The sequence below is a fragment of the Temnothorax americanus genome, unplaced genomic scaffold, assembly GCF_048541705.1.
Source record: "Temnothorax americanus isolate GAGA-0224 unplaced genomic scaffold, ASM4854170v1 Scaffold7, whole genome shotgun sequence".
NCBI classification, from domain to species: domain Eukaryota; kingdom Metazoa; phylum Arthropoda; class Insecta; order Hymenoptera; family Formicidae; genus Temnothorax; species Temnothorax americanus.
The window spans coordinates 5,370,403-5,395,455 of record NW_027509792.1 but is presented as its reverse complement, the minus strand read 5'-3'; the positions used below and the strand labels follow the sequence as shown (position 1 = coordinate 5,395,455).

General features: G+C 46.1%; 1 long non-coding RNA gene across 1 annotated transcript in view; it reads left to right on the top strand.

Moving 5' to 3' along the window:
- The window catches only part of LOC143905943 (uncharacterized), a 63,192-nt gene extending 38,350 nt beyond the window's left edge, over positions 1 to 24,842 (top strand). Inside the window, exon 4 of the long non-coding RNA XR_013259386.1 lies at positions 24,743 to 24,842. This is a non-coding gene — a long non-coding RNA (uncharacterized LOC143905943). The remainder of the gene's footprint in view (positions 1 to 24,742) is intronic.
- The last annotated feature ends 211 nt before the right edge of the window (positions 24,843 to 25,053 follow it).

Sequence of the window (25,053 nt, the reverse complement as noted above, 5' to 3'; positions counted from 1 at the left end):
GCTGTTTCGCTTTCCTTATCTATACGTGGCATAAACTGCTCCGGCATAAATGGAGGATGATACACCGCAGCGCGGTAAAAGAACACAAAAAAATATCGCTGAAACTCCCGTAACACTCGTACGCCAGTTGCGGGGAAACAGCAAACTCGCGGAACAATTCTTATCCATTTGGACCCCGACCCTCATGAAGACGAACGAGGATCCGATGGCGGCGCGAAACGCCTCGGAAAGGGAGGTGGTGACTTCTCGCCGGCGGCAATTTTTCTGAAAAACGAGTGCCGGACACATGGCCCACGTATGAAGGACGACGGTGGCCGCGAAAATGATACGTTTTATGGTTTTATAATGCGAATGGTTGACCAAAAAGGGGATCCCGAGGCTGTAACACATGGCTGCCCGTGTGTCCACCGCTCTTTCCTGATCACACGCGTACATGTGTATGCGTACGGTGCACGGCAAGGGGATGACCGCTCTTCGACTGTCCACCACGAAACTGGGTAATGAGCCGTCACGTAGACCGGGTTTACTCCCCAATAAAATCTATATCAGGATTCGGGGGGGATGCTTCTTTTTATCTCGGCACCGCCATACATCATTCTCGAAGCGTCGTCGTCGTCGTCGACGCACTACCGCTCTTGCTTTTCAGTTATAACTCCGCCGCAGTCTGCGAAAAGTTTGATTTATCGTAGATCCTTGACGTTTCGAGGTATCATTTACCGCGGACGCGTTTCCGCATTTTTCGCATGCTTAAGAAAACAACTCGATCGCGAAGCATAATATGTTATATCAAGATTTAGATTAATGACACGTGTGTTCGCGTTACGAAATATCAGAATCATTGTTAACATTTAATTGTCGACTAATCAGTAGACTTTACTGCTAATCGTCAGTAACGTCGTAATATTGTACGCGTGCTTTGTTTCACGCGACACGGGCGATTTACAGTGCTACTTTTAGATTTTACAGCACCGATATGTGTCTCTCCTTCAAGGAAAAAAAAATAATAAATCGTATAAGGAATCATAAAAAGACGATGTTGCGTAATTAGCGGTGCGCATGGCGCCACTGACGTACTAAACATTCGACTAAAATAAATAACCACGACTGGGCAAGCTTGATTTATGAGGGAAGCCTGATGTTCCCCCCTGGATGTCATCCGGGTTTAACGCTTTTCGTGATCTTGGGCGCGCTTTCGAGCAACCATGCCCGGAACCCGATCAATAATACATCTCGTAAACGCACTCGGTGTCGGGAGTGATGGCTTCTCCAGTTTCAGATACGGCCAAACGTGAGTAATGCCAAACAAACGGGAAAATATACCTATCTGGCAGCGGTGGCGGCGACGTCGACGACGGCCGCGACCACGTCGTGGGAGACGCGCTATATTTACGCGGCGGTGGTTTTGTCTTTTTTAAACGGTTCGCTACCACGGTCGAACCGTTTATATTTAGCGCGCGCGCGTTCCCTTTCGGCCAAAGGCACCACCTTGTGACGTGTCAGATGCGACAACTCGTGCTCGCTTTTTTATCGAACGCGGGTGACCCTTCGTGGCACCGGCGCTATTTCAGGGCGCATGGGAACGCCGTTCGGCAGGTGCCTCCGGCTGATTATAAATAATCAGAGTCTCTCTCGCCTCTTACGAGAGCGCCTGCCAGCCTCTCGTGCCGCGCGATATGGATACGCTCATGTCGAGGGGACCGTGGAACATAAACGAGGGAGCCTAACCGACGAGATATTTGTTCGTTCTACATATAAAGGGTTTGCGCGTTTAACGTGCAGAACAACATTCGTCGTCAAAAATAAAAATAATTTTAGTTGCTTGAAAATTTCATTATTTTATATTTTCTTCTGCATTCTCCAACGTTTCAAAATAAAACGTTTTTGCATGGTCAAAACTCAGAAAATTATAATTCTGTCGAGAAATATTTTAAATTAATTAAACACGCCACATTATCGCCGCAGAGAACATTCTACCTCTGCGTACTCGAATCGACGCGAGTTCTATCTGATAACCCGAATGAGCGAATCACTGTTTGACCGGATCGTTCTTCCCGATGCGGAACAAGTAGCATGGAATCGGCATGGAAGTGAACGTACGAAGTTTGAAAGCTCGTGGGCTTCAACAGGTGCTTTCGCGGAACTGAAGTACGCATCAGGTATGTGGAAGCAAGCACTCGTCCCCGTGAAGACCTCTTACATGTGCACACTCCACTTGCGCACAAAGCGGGCCCGTATATTTCTGCTTTCCATCTCGACAGCTCGCAGAGGCTCTCTCGAAAAGTGTGCCGCAGCATACGTCTCTCTCTCTCTCTCTCTCTCTCTCTCTCTCTCTCTCTCTCTCTCTCTCTCTCTCTCTCTCTCTCTCTCTCTCTCTCTCTCTCTCTCTCTCTCTCTCTCGTTCTTCTTTCGCTACCTCTCTCGCACGCCCTTTCATTTCGTTGGCTGTGCGCTTACAGCGTGCAGCATTGTCGTACGGTCAGACGTAAACAAATTTCCGAGGGAGATGCGTGCAGAAACGTTTCACAGTTAATAAGCTGTTGGCGAAACATGGTGGTCATTAAACGTGCGTTTTCATTGTACAGCGCGTACTCGAAGACCTCTGGGGTCGCGCAATCATTGAGTGGCAAAGTTGCGGTTAGAGAATATCTCACCCTGATGTGCCAGTTGGCCTGTGCTTATTCATATCGAACGATTATAGTATTTCGCATATACGTATCCAATGACAAAAACTCAAGTTCACTGAGAAAATTTGCATATAATGCAAATATTTTTAATAAAAATAAATCTCTTGTATGCGATAGGTCAATCTGTTCGTGCTGTAAAGGATGAGAGTTCAGCTCAATAAATAGCCAAAATAGATGGAAACGGATAACAGAAAGAAACGCGAAATATAAAATCCGGGATTGAAAGTCGGACACTCACCCCGGTCAATTCCCTTCGAGATCACTCGAGAATTAGGGTCTATTCGTCTCCGGGACACTCGAGAAGATTAGACTGTCACAAGCTTTTCTACGTTTTCACGTTTCACAATAAGCCTGCGCAGCGTAGCGCAGAAGAGGTCCTACCCGAGGGGCGGTTGCATCGAGTGACCGTTATATCCACTCGAAAACAGAAAAATAATTCTATCTCCATAAGCAAGCGGCAAGAGCGACGGAATATATCCGACGGCGGAAAAACGGCGGACAACGAAAAGAAGGGAGATGAAGAGAGAGGGACAAGAGATATTCGGAGGCTATACGTAAGCCCCTCGACAATGGGGAAGATATTTTCTCTAATGAACCAAGACGAGTACACTCCAGTGCCAATTACACTTCAACCGCGTTCTCCGTATTTCGCTCTACTTGACTTCTGTCATTTCAAAGCCAACGAAATGTCGGAGAGACAAGGGCGAAATAGGAGAAAGAGCGAAATAGAGAGGATGGCTCGCTGTGAGAGGTCTCTCCTCCATGGGCATCCACGATCGATGCTAAACCTCGTCTCTTCTCGTCTCTCGTTCGGAGCAATAAAGCGCGAGACGAGGAAGCGAGGCGGAGAGATAAGCCGGACAATTAATTTTAAGGCGAATCTGAAGATGGAAGGACTTTGGCGCGATGCGCCTTCGTTATGAAAGATCACTTACTCGCTACGGAGTACGCCCTCAGTTTTCTGCTAAAGAGCTCCGCAATCCTTTCGAAACTCTCGCCGAGTACGAGTTGTTGCAAAATATACTTTGGTACGTCGTCTTCAGATAATTAGCACAATCGTGAGGCTCAAGCTTTAATTAGCAGTTTTCGAAGTAGTTTCAAATAGAATTGCATAAGTATATACGTGTCTTTGGGCTTGAAAATAAGATTACACTGATGTAAATATAAAATATATATATAATCCTATATATTTACCGTGTATTATAAAATATTCTTGAAGCAATGACGTGCGATATCATGTGGTTCAAATGTAATACCGAGATTATAATTACGTCGAATTATCACAATCCCGTTGAAGTAATGCTGCCGATAAATTAATAGCGGGTGAAGTTCTAGTTACGCAAACGAGATGTGCGACGACGGTACGTCTTAATTTACCATAGATTACACAGATCACAATAAACCAAGTCGATAGGGTCAGTCCGAACCGTAAGCCTTGATTAACGGATTTAATTATGGGATTGTGTGCGGGGGCAGGATTGCAGCGGTCATTATGGGGGCCTTAGTAACCCGTATCCCATACACCCTGGATATACCTATGATGCTCCGTTAGTATACACAGTGTTCCTACATAACGTTCAATAATATGTGTACGTGAAGCAAATACTTGTCGCACTGAATATACTACCAGACTTATTGTATTTTTCTCGTTGTAAAACGTATTCCGCTGCGATACTGTTGTCTCAAGCATTTTACAACGGTACAATTATTCGCGTGTAAATATCAAATTTTATTACACCCTGTACATAAAAGTCTACCCGCCAGAACTCAATACGATACTGCAGACTCTTGCGATCCGTAGGGAATAAGACTTTAAATACGAACCCTATTTCTCTCGCCGCCGCGCCGCGCGAATACAGAAAAGCTGGCAAACGCGAAAGATAATTAAGTTCGTAATTAAAAGATACGATCGCACGAAAGCCTTTCATGGTGGCTAAGTGACAAAGGCAATCAATCAAAAGGACAAGCGTGGATTCCACTCATGTCGAGACGTTCGATGTATATATAGATATAGACGAGCGTATTCGTGCTCGGATCATTAAGGTTCCTATCATTTGTTACCATCAGGGATCGGTGTATCCGTTAATACCATGTTTCACGGCTCCGCGATTCCGCCAGCGGAGTATAAGCATATTAAACCAAGTATTCCGGACGTGTAGGTATTGATTTTCTCGATACGAAAGATACGGCCGTCTACGAATCCACCGTTTACATGAGCGATAAAAGGTTTAACCCTTCCACAACGTTAATCCTGAGGTGACAAATGCGACTGCAAATCGAAGTTTTAAGGTTGCTGCACGCCATTAGCGAGTAAACGATGTAAGTAATACCGCGCGTGAATATCGCACGTATTCGTTCCGCGGTGATTTATATATACATAAATGGAAATTATCGCGTACATATTTCTCGATATATATATTAAGCGATATATATTATCTCCCCGTCACATTCGAGAGCACATTGTATACGAAACGTGTTGTGATATACCAAACGTAATTAGGATCGCGTGATTCGGGGAGCGAATACATGGGGTGTTCGGAATTTCGATTACAAGGTTGCTCGAGGTACGTTCTCAAGATGTCACTTTGCATGAATTTCCTCAGGCCAGCGTCTCGGAGAAAGCTCTCCGTCGTAGCTACTGGCGTATGCAGAAGCGGAACCCTCAGTTAAATGAAATCACGGTCAATCTAACGTTATGTAAATCGGCGGTCACTATCTGGTCAGTTTTGCATATGAATGCCAAAGGGACACGGGACACTTACGGCGCCGTATACGACCTTAAGATGATGCTAATCAGTGCTCTCCCAGGAGCTGAATTCTATACACGGTTCGTTTAGTTTAGTGCTTTCGGGAGTTTCGGGAGTCAAAGCCGAGTCGAACGCGCAGGAGTTACGCCTGAGAAGCTTAATATTGAGCGATTCTAATGTTATAAATTATTCGTTAACGTCATTTTCTCGAGAATCGTGCGATTACTTGACTAATTTATGTCACACAGAGCATGCTTTATATTGTCATTATACGAGACACGTGACCTCACTAATTGCGTGTCGCGAAGTAATACTGGCGCCGAAATAGCCAACGGCATAATTTTCGCGCTGATTAAAACAGGCACGGAGAAATAGTGGGATCTCGCGCTCGGTGTATTTAAAATATTTTAATCGTGCCATTCGTGCCGGCGAGGAATCTAATGCGAAGTGGTAACTCGTAACACTGCGCGCTTCTAATGTCACCACATGGTTTCGATGACTGGGCCTGTACCGGGTAATCCTATGGGGTAGCACCTACTCGAAAAGCGTCGATCGCGCAAGTATTGTCCGTCGACGGTTTGCGTGGCGATCCCGCATTAAATACAACCGAAGGACAATTGTTCCGCGTTTATCGACAGCAACGGTATTATCCCAAGGGGTGCGCACCCTCTGATTAAAAATTCTCGCGTGGTTAAGCCTCTGATAATGATCTTCCCTAACCCCTTTCCGCCCGTGGGGTTTATACAGTATGGTCTAAAAACGATTGTACTTACTCAGTCGGCGTGCACGGGCGACGCGACGGCTAAAGCGCAAATGGCTCGAGGTCATCGCAGAACAAGAGTTAACGATCGTTGTCAAGGGTAGCGCCGCGCCGGTGGAGCTGTCTTTTTTGTCAATTGACGTTGTCACGTATCGGAAAAGCCTGCGTGAGGATCCGGCTGTTCCGCAACTCACGCGTACCTGTAAACAAAGTTGTTTCGAAACCGGTTAGGTTATTTTCACGAGTTATTGTGAAAGTCACATGTTTACGTTACGTTCATATTATTCATTTTACAATCTTATTTTGTTTCTTGCAGCTAATCGCTTATTTATTACTCGTATATAATTTTACAACATGTATAAAATTAATATTTGCATACATACTGTGTATATAAATGATATAATTAGGTGTAATATATTATATGTTTGCAATATACACTTGCTATTTATGTAATGCGAATGAATACATCAAAGACCCGTTTATTGCGATCGAGACCCTTCGCAAGTATCACATCGAGATACTATCTTTAGCCCGTTATTAATTAATATCGTGTCAAAGATTAAATGAATTCCTATTGAAGATTCTCATCTGCCGGCAAACCAAGCGCGAAGCAGGCGGTCGCCCGCGAAATTTATCATAGGCCTAACGACCCTCGTTATTAAAAGTAACGTTCCAGTGACCTCGCGTGATAATCCACTCACTTGACAAATCGAGATAATTGCAGCGGCAGCCCTTAATCTCCTCCTCGAGCGCCGTTCAACGAATAAAAGACTTTTAGAGATTCTGAGAATTCACATTGCACGCGGAATTAAAATACGAGCTGTTTGAGCGCCACTCATTATATCAATTTATATAAATAATGTCTATAGAAAGAATAGAAAATTAAATTAAATATTAAAAACTCGTTATAAGTATATAAATTAACAATTGCTATTATATTGAATAATAAATGGTATCTAAAAAATAGTACGTCTATAAATGATTTACAAATAAAACTCACTTATCAGACATATCTAAAGTACTGCAGTTACAGACGAATTTCGCCCATTTCTCATGAAAATAACGCGATGAAAGCGTACTGAATAAAACAAAAGGAACATAATCGCGCGAAAAAAACGACTATAAATACCCATAGTCCAGCGAATCGCGCACTTTCATTAATTAAATATTCAAAATCGCCATTAATCCGGTCACCCCGCGCGACGGCCATTCACAACCGTGGCGTTTGAAATCAGCCTCAACGAAGCCCGGACCGTTTCGGATCTCCGCGGCTTAGGCAAATGAAAGCCGCGGCGTTCGCATGCAAATACGCACTTTTGTGCGCGAAACCCGGTAGCGCCGGGCACGGGCGTTAATAAATTTTTCCACGGTCGCTCCCGGCTGCCGAATTCGACGTGTGACTAATGACGGCGAATTAACGGAAGAGCCTGTACCAACGTACCTGAGAACAATCAGGTGCTGTTGCTGGCGCGAAGGAAGAAGAGAGAGAGAGAGAGAAAGAGAGAAAAAAAAGACTCGAAGCCGCGACAGCGCGGGAAAAAAGCACCAATCACCCTCTCATCGTGTTTGCCCAAGGTGTGACAAATTCCGAAAGATAGATCGATCGACCGTGCTTCCCGTCGCATTACGTACCTGTCTTCCTGCGCTCGTTCGACGCCCATTCACATTCAAATGCGAAGTTAACGAACAAGGTGGTCTCGGTAATAAATGACACGGGCAAAAAACGCGCGCATTCCCCGACCTTTCTCTCTCTCTTTCTCTCTCTCTCTCCCTTTCTTTCTTTCTCCTGCCCCCCGGTTAATTATTCGGGCTAAGGGGGTTGTAAGCAGATTGGTCTCACCCCTAAGCCCCTATCTCGGTACAACGAGGGTGGCAAGACGGGGCGGCGGAGGGATCGACCAAAGACTTTAAACCGCCCTTACTTACTGACTGGTGTCTGTGATTAGAACCAGAAATATGCTAAGCGGCCTACCAATTACCGGAGATTCCTAGTCGCGGAATTACGTCGCCTGGAATAGAGAGTTCGCGATACAATCGAGAAATAGCGGTAATCTTACCACTCCGAGAATAATTATGTAAAAACGTTTATGTCTTGTTTTTCAATGTAGGATCTTCCGCAAGGAGATAAATCAAAACTAGCGGAGCTTTAATATTTTTTATATAATTTATATTATTTAGGACAAGAGATTGAGCTATAACAATTTATAAGAAAATGTTATTTTCTATTTTCTTACTCTGTAAATTTTTGGAAAATTATATTTTGCAACATTCTGTAAATGTATGACAGGAAATGGTCTAGATAAGTAATGGTCTACCAGTGTTACAAGAAGTTTTTGATAATCTCGAGATTCTGGATTCGCGATTCTGGACCGTAATTCGGTCGTCGAACCCCATAAAATCAGTTTCTCTCAAAATGTTTGAATTGCGTCGAACAAGTTTTTCTAATCCCAACGTACGATCAAAATCCGGTACAAATGGCACGGAAGTTCAATCGTCTGCAGCGAGGGCGGAAATTAATTCCATGTCCGCGACAATAATTTTAGACGCGATTCTTTGAGAAGGAGGCGACTACGCGGGCAACTACGGAGGCACGAAAGGATAGTAGAAAATCGTAAGGGAACATTGTCGTTAACTTTTACGATGCCATTAACGTGGCCGTCTTCCGCCATTCCGAACACGAGCTGGACACCGTGACGTCACTGTGAAAGAGGACCAAAAGAAGCAAAAGAGAGTTAGAAAAAGAATTAGTCGAGACCACGAGTTGCCCAATCTCCCTTCCCATTCCGCTCGTTCTTTCTTCGTGCCTCGTATATCCTTCTACGGTATCGCAGCGGTCGTAACTTCGACAAAGGGCAATATTCGAGTTACTCAAGCTGAATGCGGAATGTTCGTCAGCAAATTGATTGCCGGGAAGGAGAAAGATTTAATAATATGTTGGTTGTTATTAAATCTTTTTCCACAACATACTACCATGAATTACGTAGCAAATCTCAATCTCAAAATATATTAGAGAAACGAATCAATAAAATTATTACATATTTAAGAGCTTGTGTCTCTGAAATTCCGGTGGCATTGTGTTGGATTCAATTTAAAGTTGAGTTTTCTTATTTACCCAACACCTTCAGACAGCACGCTCGTGGTCGGTTGGCGTCGCGGCAAACGAATACGACGACAGCCACGCCTTCTGCAAGTGGCAGCTCGATGTTGAAAAAAATAACAAATCAGGGAAATGCGAAGAAAAACACACGGAGAAGAACGGTTAGACGAAGGTTACGTTTTGGGACTTGACACGCGTATCTAAAACACAAGCCCGGGCCACGTGCCGGGGGTACCCTGCCTGTCAGGTCACGTGACCGTGCGTAAAAGGGTTGAGATTTTCCAGCCCGGACTTTTCGTGGCGCGGCTTGACAGATCGTCTCGCTAAGTCTGACTGATACTCGTCCGCTACGGGCTTCGCTTTAATCATGAGATATTATTCCGTGATCGCGCCCCTCCGAGCGCGAGAGCGGGTTTAATGCCTTTTTAAAAGGAGATCAAGCTTCTCTTTCGTGTACCGTGCACAGACGAGTCGACGATCGGCTGTCAGCGATCATCGTGCGACACAATGCCGCCGGAGTTTCAGAACGAAACAATTAGCCGAGCGTCATTTCGGCGAGCGCGGTGTGAATTTTAGTCGGGCGGGCGACAGAGGATCAAAGCTTTCGCATTTGTCGTACGCGGAGCTTCTCGATCGGCTCCCCGTCTCGAGCCGAGAAGCCGCCGGGGACAATATCATCCCCGCGAGAAAGTCGTTACTTCACGCTCGGTCGTCGAAACTTGGTGAAATTCTAAAATTCTCGAAAGGTTCCGGGTAATATCCCGGGAAAAGTTCCGACACTTTCTTAAACTTCGAGACAACGTCTAGATATGATATTCAGTTTATTGCAACCTACTCAACAGCGCCCGGAAGCTTCTATGATTTTAATCCTCGCATTCTCCCTTACATATCCTTCTTGATGAGATTCGCGATATATAAAACGATTTTAATTAAATTCTTAAGAATAGGATATTGCCTATTAAAACACTACGTGTACGATGTTATTTAGAAACTTTGAAAATGCTAAAAGTTATTAATCCCTATTTATTATCTAAAAGCAAAATAAAAAGATATAGGACGTATATAAGAATTCTGAAAATGCTATCAATCGTAATGCCCATCATTTCTTTATAAAATTTCAGATAAAATAATAATTTAATAAATCTCTTTATAATGATATATAAACGTAATGATATACTTTTATAAACTGTAGTTGCAAGAAACTTCAATGTTAAGAAATGTGAATTTATACAGTAGATACAATCTACCGTATAGTACACACAGTTATAGCAAGTATCTTTGCTCTTGATGTTTCCATAAGCGCTGCAATAGAATAAGTTGATATCTCTCTCATACTAACGTAACGATTTTCCAAGCAAACCATGAAGAACAGCGAGTTCAGGAAGAATCGGCAAGCGCCACGTCACGCGCATTACGGACAATAATATCCCGCGCGACTTTGCCAGAAGACGAAAGAAGCGAGTGATGGATGCGCCCTATAATCCGCGCTAACTTCCTACGGGATTTGGCGGCGACGGTTGCCTCTGGCCTATGGCGCCTCTTCTCTCCGGCGCGACGCAAGCAAGCAAGCAGGCAGGCAGCCACCCCTAATTCAAACCTGGCCTAAAACCTCGAAATCAAGTCAAGTCACTAAGTCTCATCTCCTGGGGGCCGTGCGCGGCGCCCCGAGACGCCGTTCTAATTAACATCGTGTCGCTCTTACGGCTTAAGTCGCGGTGCACGACTGAGACGTCTTTTGAAAATCATTAGAAGGGAGAGGAGAATGCGTATAAAGAGATAGACGAGGGACGAGGCGACGTACAGATGGGTTCGACTGTCAAGTCGGGACAGGAGGCGGGGAATGGTCGAATAAATAGAGGCAGGCCGGCACCCACGATAAACCAGAGAGGAGACGATTCTACGTCGGGGAGAGTTGCCAAGAGGAGGCAGCGGGATTCAAATTTTCGCAAATCATTCCGCGGGGGAAGAGAGGGAGAGAGAGAGAGAAGGAGTATTCCGTAACCCCTTTTCCCGGGATTATCGGGGACCCATGTGGCCCTGGCTCGCTGATGGCTCGTTACCGAACCGTGCCTCTTCTCGATAACCGACAGATATTGCTATTTATGAACGTCGCCGGGCCCTCGTCACGCTACCGCCGGCGCATCTCTTTGTCTTTCGTCGACTAGGTATACGCGCCGCCGCGCCGCCTCTATGGTGATTGTCGGCTCCAGTCACGTCCCCGACACGTGTCGAAGATAGTGTTCCACGAGACGTATCCGCGTACGCTGATGTTGTCGATCAAGATGGATTGACGTCGAGGAAGCGGGAAACTATCGCCGTTTTCCAAACTGTTGGTTACGCTGATGAGACATGTCGCAGTAAAACAGACATAAAGATACTACATAAAAGCAAACGTAGCATCATGGATGATGATTTAGTATTGGCATTCAAAACATACATCTTGCTCATAAATAGACATGCTAAGACGATACAATCTAGATTCTAGAGGAATATTGAGTAATAAAACCGAGAAAGATGGATAACAAGAAAATCAATCGTCGTTGAAAATGTGATATTGTAGACGAGCTAAAGTTTAACTTAATCGAGAGAGAAGTTTAGAAATTCTAATTGCTCCATATTAATTAATTAAGAGCTATAGCTTCAAATATTTCGTCGTTGGTAGTATCACGCCGATCTCCAGACGCTTAAGCGGGTTCTCCGGACCCTACTGGAAGTTACCGATGTCCGGCTTAAGTAAACGAAGCAGCCGCCGCAGGGGTTGCTGCGATGGACTAAGATATTTGTCACCTCATTGTTCGTCTCTTGGGCCCTGAGCTAAGTTCACGGGCGGAGTTTAATGTTACGCAATTCCTGCGAACGCCACAGAGGATTATTCCTGCGGGCAGGATGTGCTACGATATATCTTGCGCAGTTCGTCGCCGAAATGAGCCCATTTCTCGGAGCGTATACGGAGAAACGCCCGGCCCGACTCGGGTCTTCTCGCAAGTTCCGGCGAGCTTAAAGCAACGACGGCGGCATAGCGCACCCGAGATATTACGGCGCGAATCTTAATTAGCGCGACTTCCAAACGATCGCCGCGCATAACTGCCAGAAGACCGATGACGACCCCGAGATGGGAACTGTCCCTGATTAAGCACGACCGTCGTTAATTAATCCGCATTGTATACAGCAACGTATATACAGAGGGTTTCCCTCGTACTTGTAATAATAATTATACACACGTGCGAGATTAGCGACGTTTATAGCATTCGTTCGATCGCAACCGCGACGGGGAGGAAACGTCGCCGGCCGTGTCCATGGAATTTTTCAATCGCCGCGATAATGACTGACGTTCACGCTCGGTGAGGTTCCTTGGTCGCGAGTAGATCTAGAATCCGATAACGGCCGCGGCATTAATTCAACGTTTCGCTGCAATGCACGCGCTGCCACGCGATTTCGAAAGGCGGCTCGTGCAGGTGGTTTGTTGATATAATTTCGCGACCTTACGGTTAAATTGTAGCACGTAGTGACGCTGATGAGAACGGTGCGCGCGAGCCAGACCATTTACCGTAATTATACGGGCGGCGCTGATCGTGGTAATGTAATGGCAAGGTATCACAATGTCGAAGCCATGTCGTGCAACGGTCTCTTTCGTGACCAATGATCAGCGGAGTCGATTTGTAGCGTGCATTAGTTATCAACATTCCGCCAGCTGATTGTACGGCTTACGGCTACTGAATCACGGAATATAAATGTTTCGCCATTACAAATACTACGAGATGATAACGGAGACAAATTGAGTACTTTTCTAATTTTCTTTTCCGAATTTTTATTAACAATGTGTGTAGATTTACATCATATATATCCAGCTTACATTCGGATTGAATGTAAGCACTTCAATCAAAACGCGTGTTTTACAAGAAAACACAGAGATGCTTTGTGGAATGTCTGGTTGGAAGTAAAAACATTGTGTCTTGTGTTTGTCACGTTCGACAGCTATTTGTAAGACCGACGAGCCCTTTCCGACAGAAATACGAGCTTCCCGGATCGAAAGGCTGTAACTCGATCTCCCTTTTAGACAAGCTGTTAATTTTCTAAATTTAGGGGTAGAGACGTAAGAAAGCTCGATCGCCAAAGCGGTCATGGAAACCAGTTATCTCTTACCCTATTTGTTTTCAGCAGCTGACTGTGGCGGGGAGATGAGGGGTAGTGCGCGAAAGCGACGAAAACGCATCCGGGTCGAGGACTGGCAGCGAGGGCGGCCCCTTGTTCCCTAGGGGACATCATCAAGGAAATTGGATTCGACATTTTTCAAATCCTACCCCGAAAACACTCGTATAGATGTTCGACCGGTCGCGTCAAAACCGTATTTTCGTCCCTAAGAGGCTAAATGCTTAACAATCAAATTACGCTATTTTTATGCCGCTTACATTGAAAAAGGATACGACACAGAATAAATCGACGTTGCCGCATCAAATTTTAATGAGATTACTTTGACGGTTCTATCAACCTCACTCGTTTTCCCTAAATAGAAATATTTCTGAAATATTTAAACACATACGCAGAGATTGTGTAAAAAATTATTCATACGTATTTGCTCTTCAAAAATTATTCTTGCAAAAAAGATTAATCAATAGCGCCAAGTGTCCCCCTTTTCCGCTTTATTACATACGTGACAAGATCAGATTGGGAGGCTAACGGATGATTTTCGTCGGAATTCGACCTCGTCACCTCGAGACGATCCCTCATTTCACAGTTCCAGCTGAAGATTAAGATCTACCCCTTAAAGCACCAACTCGCTGCTTCGCCCGCGGCTAAGTTTCGCGCAGTCGTAATTCATCGCCGGCAGATAACGTCGGTCGATGTATTATTTATCCTCGTTGTCACCGCAATTATTCATATCACTATCGTACCACGCCTCGGTTTCCGTCGGCAATCGAAAGCGCAACTCGTCTGCTTATTACCGCGTTCCAAGATAGCGCGGATACGTTGACACGTTTCATTTCTCAAAGCGCAACGTGTAAATTAGAAATATCGATATTAATGCGACATACGATAAATATAAAAAAAATAACATAGAATAAAAAGAATTTTTAAAAAGTGATGCGTACCGTATGTGCTTTCACCCAAAGAAGAATATATCATTAAAAAAATATAAAACTTTTCTAATAATCGACCGCTGTTCCGAATTAAGGTGAAATAATACGGAGAACAAATAGCAATAAAATTATACGTAAGAAAACGCGAACAAAACCCCTGAATCCCCGCAAGCCCTGGTAGTGCCATCGAATGGAGATGTAATTGCGAATGGAGATTAGCTGGAGAACCGGGACACTATCTCGGTAGACAGAATCTCGCGAGACGAGAACGCATCTAGTTAGTACGTTTACGACAGTTCGCGGTAAGGAAGGAAGGAAGGAAGAAAGGAAGCGAGAGACGGGCGGACGGGCGCGCATTGTCATAAAACGTAAGCACGGAAGATATCTCCAAGTGTGAAATATTTCAGTCTAATCCAGCAATATCATAAAGAACGCTCGGCGAGGCGGCCGGGCCGCGCGTCGAGGCACCGAAGTCGTAACCAGGCATTAGGGCTGTTTGCAAAAGGCACTTCGATGCCGCCGTCGCGCGAAGTCGTCGTTACGGATGGAGGGGGGAGAGGAAGGGCGGGGCGGGGGGGGGTCGACGGATGCGGGAGCGGCATCGGCTGCGAAACTCACCACCTGGGTCCTCCTCACCCTTATTATCAACAATCGTAAAACGCTAAATTGAAAGTCCTCGAAGGACTTAAGGCGGGGAGGAAGCATTTCTACCATGCACCGCGTGGTAGAAAAGAACGGGGAACGCGTTCGGCTACAAACAAGATCTGCGGTTAGGGCAATTTCGGCAGTCGGCATAAAAGGGCACTTTAGAGCGGGAATCGCTAATACGCGATCGTAAAATTCATTTCTGTCTGCAGCTGCGGAAGAACGCAGTAAAGGATGACATAACAAACTTCGGTGGCGCGCGTAATGTCGCGATTAAGTTAGCCGCGTTTGTACAAGACGAAAGACACTAACGGACGGCTATAAAGAAGAGTCGCGCGCAGGAAAGAAAAATGTCGCAGAACTCCTGCGACTGTTTTTCCTCCGGCTTTCCCGATAAATAGAGAATCACTCGCGATGACTTCGAGAAAAAGTTAACGCGGGCAACCATCGGGAGGATCTCGGCTACTTCCTCAGAGGACCAACGAATTCAATCTGTCTGAGGTGACAAGACAAATGTGCACTAGACCGCTGCACTCCGTCTCGCATCTCGATCCTGTCCTTCTCCCGGCGCAGGACGGCCGGGTCAATTAGCCAAAAAATTGGGGCGCCGCGCCAGTGAATACCTAGAAAAAGTAATTCGATTGAAAGGGAGCAGGCTATAGAGATAAGTGAGAGAAGATGCCAGTCATCCCTCGGTAATTAGTCAAGGGTCGCTTGAGTGCCGTGAGGAATTCCGAGTCGAGTCCGGGTATCATCCCCGGGCAGATACACAGCCCGGAGGGGGCCGATTCTCTGAGCGAAGGACGAAGGATAAGCCCGGATCCGCAGACTGATACCGTGGAAAAGTTTCGCGTCCGGCTCGGATTTGATTGATTAGCCCCGCGCGGAATGGAGTGTCGCGATTGTTTCCGGCAGAGTAATCGCGGCTACTTACACACGAATGCAAACGGTCAGCCGAATTCTCTCGCTAATGATATTGATGGACATGTACAGGGTATATTCTCTAGGCAGATACGAAGTTTTCCCATTTTGTCAATTACTCATGGATGCAAAATTAATGCTGCTTGATATATAGATACTAAAAATAATCGTGAAAAGTATTTTTTTTTTTAGGAGAATTTATATAACATGACAGACGGTTTTAAACTTCTTCCATGGTGAATATACGGATAATGGAACATTTATGTTAAACAATTACGGAAAATAGTCGTGAAAGAAAAAATTGATAAAAACCGACAAGCTCTATAATGCTCTTTTTCTATTATTTTTTCAACAAATTTATCTATATAACATTTTTCAAGATAAAAAATATTAAAAATCAAAAGCATATTCCTGTTAAGTGATTAAAGAAGCCAATAGCGCGCGACAGTGCATACGTGTACCAATTATTCGGGGGTAATGCTTTTTTACTGTCGCCTCCTGAAAAATGTATCCGCACCTACGTAGTGCATAATAGAGTCGCGGATGCCACAAAATCGAAGCTCCGAAATGGCCGAATGCCGCGTTTCATTACACGCGGGCGCGGAGAGCGGAATACCAGGGATAATACATTTAATCAAGGGCGAAAATGGTTTCGCCGCGCGAATTTCGATTCATACGCGGCGACCGAATGCGCGCATTCGGGTTGCATCATCGCGCGCGTGTGGAACGCGTTTTTTCCAGATATATCCATTAAGCCGCCGGTATTATATATATCCATGCCGGGCCGGAACGCATCAGGTCTTCCAAAATACCATCGAGCATCATGAATAGCCCGCATCTCCATTCGACGGAACGTGACCCGTGATCCGCGATGAGCCCGATGGTTGTGTCTCTGTCCGCGTTTCATAAAGAATGCTAACATTCGGAGCGCTCTCGCTGCGCGAGCGAGAGCGAGAAGGGTTGAGGGTTAAAATGTCAGTGGCGATGAATGGTGCGACCTGTGTCGTCGGGAGATAGGTACGTGACATTTCGCGGTGTATCCGTGGCCGTTGCGGCGTCGAATTACTAGCGTATAGCACGCCGTTGTAGCACGCACGTGATGTGTGCGCGCGCGCGCGACAGTACCCGGAGAATGTTACAGAGGTGCTTCCAGGCACTATGGACTGTCGGCTAGTCCAGTGGGTATACGTATTGGACTCTGGACAGCGGTCATCTGTCACTGTCAAGCCCCACCACCCGGCTGCCTTACGGTCGGCCGGGTGGCGTCGGTGAGGAGGACGGCGACCAAGGGAGGATCGAACCCTCCCGTATTCCCGGTAACACGTGCCGATGTCTACGCTCGGACCCCGATCGCGCATCGCTTCGTACATATTATATACGCGCGCGTGGATATATCGTGAGACACGTAATGTACGTTGCGGGTATAAATAAAGCGCCATACTGCGTTAATTACGATCGAGCGGCGTGTCGGCGCTCCCGGTGTGGCCTCAAGGTTGCTTCGGGCGCTGATAGAGGCTCGCTAACACGTGCCACCCCACATTTAGAGTGTTATTTTCCTTCTTCTCGACTACCATCACGCGAGTTCATCGGCGAACGTTCCGTGCGTCTAATCGAACTAATTTCGATACACGCGATTAACTGGATGATAGGCAGAGAGAGAATCGACGAAGGAAGGGTTAATGGATTGACGTCTCTCCTCGCTCGCCAATCGCGCACGTCTAATATACGTCTGTAAACGTCGATGCGATATCTCGCGCAACGTCTATCCGCGCCGCAGTAGGTAATAGGTACCCGTTGCCATCCACCCGACTGTGATACGTACGAGGCATCTCGGAGGGGTACAATGCCAGGAAACCGCTTAATCAAGGCAGAATGGTGCCTCGGGCCGTACTCAAGTTAATGCGATATTTGCGAACGTGAAAGGTTAGCAAACCGATCCATAATTCAAAATCAACAATTACGCTGCGATGCCGCGCCGTTCGCTCTCGCTTAGGCAACAGCTCCTATTATAGTAACGCGCGCTTACGCAATCGACACGAGATGCGAGATATCTAATTCAGAGAGCGTTTCAAGGTATCGTCGAGAGGAAAGAGGAAAGTCACTAAACAAAGAGCGGTTTCCACAAATATAGGAGACGGTCGATTAATTGTGTTATGTTCTGAATTATTTGTTGGCTTCGTCAATTTCTCCTTCGGGAAGTTCGGGAGGAGCGGCCGACTAATGGAAAATCATCATAAAGTAAGAGATCATTCGAAATAGAATCGCCGAGTAATATACACGAAAAGATATTCTCTCATGCTTAGAAAAATGATCATTTATCATGAGTAACAGTTAACAGTTACGTAACCGAACAATTAGACGCGTGTCTGCTTCGTGCGGAAGACTGCACGATCGATATTCAGACAGCATGCTCGCGCGTCGGAGGTGCGTCCGTTAAATACCGGCGCGACTCCTTGGGCTCGCATAGTGATTAATAACTGGCCGTTCACGTCGCATTACTCATCGACGTCTCGCGCGCCTCGTAGACTTCCGCCAGACGAGCGTTATACGAGTCTGCTGCGGTTTCCAGCTATAGACGACCCGCGGCGCGGTATGGCCATCGTTCGCCACCCGCTCGCCTAAACGCCGCGAATACATTGTTGCAGTTTCGATGACGTAACACCGCCGACGACACTTTTTCGCCGTAATCGACCTCTTAGATCGTATGTCAAATATCGTTACCGCACGACGGCGGTAAATATTTACGGCCTATATAAGAGATACAGCGGTGTACCGCATGACGCGTACCAAACAGACTTTACAGCTTTTCGCGAATCGCCTTTTCCTTATTGTTGTCGTTAACCATTAGGAAATGGAATCTCGTATCTGTACGTCTCTCGTACAAAAGCGACTATTATCCGTAATAATGATTTACGTGAAGCGAGGGACATCCGCGATGTTTCCACGGCAGATGCGTTGCAATCTCTCGTACGCAACAGAGTTGAAGATTAAGCAAGAATGAGAAAATAGCGGCCTATAATACTATACTGTCGTCGTTAGGAACAATTGTCCCTTTTCACGTTTGCTCGCAATCATACACCGCGATAAATCATTAGGCCACTTCACCATACCTTGTAATTTGATATACACACAATGTTCAAAAGGAAGCACCTCTGACGACGATTGCCGGCATATATAATAACGAGTCGTAACCTTCCGTATCCGCCGGAAGACGATCTTTCGGTTCGTCGCAACAATATTTTACAATCTAACGGATTTTACGAGTAACTCCCAGCGGTCCCGCGGCTCTTCAATCTTCCTCAACGCGCCTATGAATATAAATACGAAGGCGGCAGTGATTTATGCGGCCAGGGGTACGGGCGGGAAGGAACGGGAAAAGAAGCGGCAAGAGGACGATTCGATACTTCGGGACTCATTTTATGTCGCGGTCAGTGTTTATGCCTCAGATTTTAGCACCTCCCCGAGGGCATTTGAGGTCCCTCTGTTGAGAGCTCACCAATTTTTACGACGGTACTCCACGCCGCTTTTTACTCCCTTCTCTCCCGCTTGACTTCCTTAAGAACGACCTCTAACCGTTAGCAAACCGTGTCGCGAGCCAAAGAAATAAATCATTTCTAGCGAGATAAAGAAAAATGAGAGACAAAAAATAGTGTTTTTAAATTTTAAAATTTAATAAATGTGCGCTTCTCTTGGATTCTCATAAAATTTGCGATATTTCAAATAGCGTCAACGATTCTTTACTTCTTTGCCGAAAATGTCGAAAAGACACGGCGCTTGTGCGAATGAATTCTTAAAATTAAAATATTTAGAGACAATAGATTCTCTAAAACAAAAGATTGATACTATTTTTCAGCCTGTGAAACTAGATGGAAATTTTTTTTGCTTTTACGAGGAAGCCAGGAGAGAATGACTTTCATACCGCATGCAATTTGCGTGCGTAGCGAAGTGCAGGCGTTGTTTACGCGCCGAGACTGTTTACGTATGCGGGGTGCAATCAAACGTACCGACGTAATTTCCAAACTTCGTCGTGCAGAATCGAAATTCAGCGCAGAGTCGTTATTAAGCCTCGATAAGGGGTTGTTACGCGCGCGGCCTATTGTTCCCCGCAAAATCTGACGTACGAGAACGGTCATCGATCGGAGAGGGAGGGAGGGAGAACCGCTTTCTTTGATCGACAGGTAATGACAGTTTAAACCGTTTCGACGGCGGCGGCGTAACCGCTGTCGCGGCCGGTTTAGGCTCTTCGTGGTGCAGCGCGCCAATAATTTCCCCGGTGAACAGTAATCCTTTCCGCATGCAGCCTATATATAAGCTCCGTGTATATGCGTGCGGTCTCCGCGCGCAATACGCGTAATGCATTTGATCCGCGCTAAAACACATTCGGATGCGCGGCTCTGTCGTTTCATGCGCTTACGAACTTCGGCCTCGGCAAAAACCCGGATATTCGCGTGTTCTGAAAGAGAAACAGGAAGAGAGAGAGAGAGAGAGAGAGAGAGAGAGAGAGAGAGAGAGAGAGAGAGTTTCCGACGAGTCGCTAGAGAATGACGCTTGCAATCGCTATAATCGGTTTCGTATTTTTAAAAGCTTTGCCTCTATTATAGCTTCCTTCGGACTGTTAAGCTCATTCCATCAAATAAAAGAATTATAGTAATATGTATCTGATATGTATGTATTAGCCCAATTTTTTTGATGGATTTATACTGTCAGAGAATAAAGCTTTATATCTGATATGTTTTAATATCTCGATATTGCATCCACAGATTTAATCTGGATGATAAGCGAACTGTATGAGAGTAATTGAACTTGTACTCGGAGATTTTCAGATGGATTTGTTACCGTATCATCCAGAGGGGATTCGCGCCAGGGGCCGAAACGTTTGGAAACGCTTTCAGCGTATAGCTTCAACTATTATCCTCGTGATTAATAACCGCGTCGTGACTTGACTCCGACTTAATCCTCGGAGATGGTTCATATATTCCGCAACGTTTGATTGCCCGTGGAAAATGCTACCGACAAATTACTCGCCTCTATTTCACATCAGAGAACATTATTTTCTCAACGAAAATGTTGTTCAACTGCAGCAAAAGATATTTCGATATCAAACAGGACGAAGAAGATCCATCGTCCTCTAAGGAACTCGGACAAGTTTTGGAGTCTCGGGCGTATCCACATACGAAATCTCCATTTCCCCCGTCTCGCGGCGCATTACGTCGCGGAGATCGATCGTCGCGTGCGAATTCCAAGCACGGCGTACGAGCGAGTCGCACGGAAGTGGAATGATGATGTTTCGAGGAAGGATCCTCCCGCTCTCTCACCCCGGTGTCGACCTCCGCCGTTCGTCTATCATTCGGTAGATCGATCCTCGTCGACGAGCTTGGCGGGTAATACCAATCGCGTCGCGAAAATCACGCTTATGTCACAGGCATATAGAGAAAGAGAGAAAGGAAGAAAGAGAGAGAGAGAGAGAGAGAGCGACGGAGCGACCGCGGGGGTGGCATCGAGTTTGATAAATGACGCGGACTCCACTTTTGCCGGCGGGGGTGTGAGTAGTGACTACGCCCGATGTAATCAACCGTTGTATTATATAACGGGGTGACTTCCCAGATTAGAAGGGTCGAGCGGCGATCGCGCTCTGCTCCGTGCTCCGTGGAAAGAGTGCTTAACGAACTTCGAGGACGTAATCAAATTTGATCGCGGCAGAATACACCTACGATGCTAATTAGCGGCGAGTATTAGCTTCAGGTTTCGCGAAGGCAGAGAGGGAAAGTATGAATGTTTAATGTCGATGCTACCGATGGAAATAGCTCGTAATCGAAACAGGTTTATACTCCGCAAAAAAACAACGCATCGTTCGTAATTATTTTCTCGCTACTGTTTTAAAGTCTATATTATATTCACTTTAAAGGAAAGCGATCATCCCGTAAAAACTATGAACATTAGCTACCATCAAGTGGGATTCAAGGTTCACGAGCATAAAGTCATAGACGGTATTCAATATGCACTTCGCGATGCATACACCGTGCAATTATCGAGGCAAGAGTTAACGACGCGGTAAGACACACGTGTTCGGCAATTATCTTAAGGAGCGGTGTGTCAAAAGCCGCTCGAAAGATGCGCCTAATGCTCGGCTAATATATATCCAACGTGCGTGCATATTGCGCGTATCGCGCCAAGCAGAGGACCGGGACGGGATGGGAAATAATAATGTCAGAGCTTAATTGTTACTCTCAGTCACGCCGGCTGTACGGTTACTTGCGCACAATTTTCTTATTACCCGTTAATGATGCAAGAAGTCCCGGAGCGCCGCGCCGCGCGACGCAAGTGCGCATAAAACTAGCCATTACGACGGCAGCCTTTACAGCGCTTATAATGCTAGCCACCGTCGCCACCGCCACCGTCACCGCCACCGCTGCCGGAATAGAGCCGCGGACCCAGGATCACTTTTTGTGCTCATTCGGCATTACACTTTATACCGTCGTATACCGCGATAACTAGTTCCACGCGCTCGTAAAATTCCGCCGGCTCACCGCCGTCTGCGAATAATTATTTTTCATTAACAAAACGCTCGCTACTCGTCGAACGTGGGCCAACTTACGTCGCATTACGGTAATTCGGCTATTCTGCTCGCTCGCCGAACTGCCCGTAACGTTTTGCCCAATGGTGGATTCGCCGAAATGGTAGATCGTACAATGGCGACATTCGCAACAAGGCGGAGAGATACACCGCCGGCAAGAGGTACTCCCGGATCCGAGATTACACCGAGAGAAAAGTTAATCTTAATAAACGAGGGCAATCAGGAGAACCTAGGCGAACGTGGTTGTCGCCGCAAATGCTCGGCGCATGCAAATGTGCTCTAAAGCTAGCAGTGTTTCGTCTGACCCCACCCTAAGAATTTACATACCGTTGGCTCTCTCTCTCTCCGTGAGAGAGGGCCGCCGTCCGCTCTTTCTCGCTCCGAGACCAATCCGAAGCCTTTTGTCCGGCGCGGAATGTCCATCAACTTTTTGTCCGCCGAGGACGAGTAAATAGGAGAGTCAAATGACCGGACGAGGGCTTTAAGGGCGGCGGCGAAATGGGGCTACCGGCCCTTTTATTTGCTGATTCCATGTGGATTGTTTCGTGATTTAGCATAAATGTTTGATTAGATTCGCCCGGCGAATTCAAATCCGACGGGCCGAAGGAGGAATTCTGTTTGCGCGAAGCACCGTCAATGGCCATCCAATCGAGCGCGCGTAATTGTTTAACGACCAGGCGGCCCTCTTCAAGATCCTCCATCGTGCTTAAGAGAGAATAACTGGAACTCTATAACCGATATTTCCAGCGGTAACGACTTCTTGAATTTTAAACGACCATGTAACGACGATCTCATTTTCCGATAATAATCCGAATAATCCGATGATAAGCGGATGATGAGAAGACCGCCTCTCGATCGGTTTGCCGAACGTGATTAAGCCGGATCGCCGCGCGCCGGTTCGTTTGCTAAGTCCGGCGTCATCGAGATCTCGAGATCTCGTAAGGAGAGACGATAGCGTACGCGAACAAACGTTGATGTCCAATCGGTCAAGATAACTCCTCCGGCATGGCGAATTCAGTTAGTGCGCCGGGAGTTAGATTGAACCATCAGTTTAGACAATAGGAGCTGGTTGTGCGTTTAAGGTAATCCCTCGTGAATGGTGTCCCTCTGGTACTTAATACATTGTCCGCTCTGATGGCCGTCCTTTACAACCTCACGAGGCACACCCCGAATCGTCGCAGGAATACCCCGGACACCCCGCCGTTGAAGATGGCCAGCATTAACACCTATTTACCATGAGCGCTACCCGAGAACCCTTAACCGTCAGCAACGTCCGTCGGAATTTGGTGGAAGATAAATAAAAGCGTCTATGCAATCTGAATTATATATTACGCAAATGACAGTTGTTATGTGACTGCTTATGCAAAATTATCTAAGGGAACAAAAATAAGTGTTTGCATTTTAGCTTAGAAACGAGTTTTGTCTTGAATCACCTGGATGTCCAACTGGAAAAATAGCCATTTTGAATCGCTAATCGTAAATTGTCTTTAACGTCAATGGCGTGTCCGTTTATGTCAAGTTTAAAGTCACTACTGTCACGGTTCTTTCGTTCCCGTTGTTGTTTTTCCCAAGGCGACCGAAGAAAGAACAAGCGCTTTGCGAAAATGCATTTGACGTCGGGTACAAGCCACCGTTTCTTCGGCCGGTCCCTGGGGTGCGATAAGGTTCCGGACAAATGACCGGTCAGTCAGGACAGAAAACTACTGGCGGGAAAATCAGCCCTCTAAGTAAATTCGTATCAACCCCTGGAGACGGAGGAGAGAAAGTAAGACACGGGCCGGGTGATCCGTTATATAAGATTACCGAAGTAAATAACGGGATCTCTCTTTCTCTCCGGATGGGGAGAGGAGAGCGAATCGCATTACGCATAACCAAATTTCGGAATAATCGTGGTCACGCTCGCGAATTGCACGACCCTCGATCATTCACGCTCCCATGAATCCTCGCCCATCGTTCGCGGACCATCGCCCATCGCGAGAATCGCTTAATGTCCATCGCATCTTTTTATGTAGACAGAGAAAAAAAAGCGTGTATAGCGTACGTATAGGGGAACGTTCATGCTCTGTTGTCGATTCGAGTTTTCCCTTCCGTTCCGATCCAATTACACGAGGAAATCTCACGCGCTGTTTATGAAGTGTACGGAGAGCTCCGGAAGAGTACGGAGAGAAAAAAAAACTCTTCCGCCTGAAATACCGTTTGAAGGATTAGATGGATTACCGGTCTCTTGATGTTGCAGGGTCCAGAAAGTCGATAAGGTGCGCTCCGTAAACGTATTTGCTCGATCACCGGACAGCGGAACTCAACGGTAGATTTCCTCGACGACAAGATTAAGTAAGTGGAGAGCTCCTCCAAATTACTTCGGAGATAGGTTCGTAATATGGTGTGTAACAGGGCTTGCGACTGAAAGGATAATGTTTGTTTGTAACACGTATCACTTTGTGAAGACGTAACATCGTGAAATATTTCGCATTTCGTATTTTAATCGCATTTACTCTGTCTAACTAAATTTTTACAAAATTATAGGAACCGTATTTATCATAGAAAAAA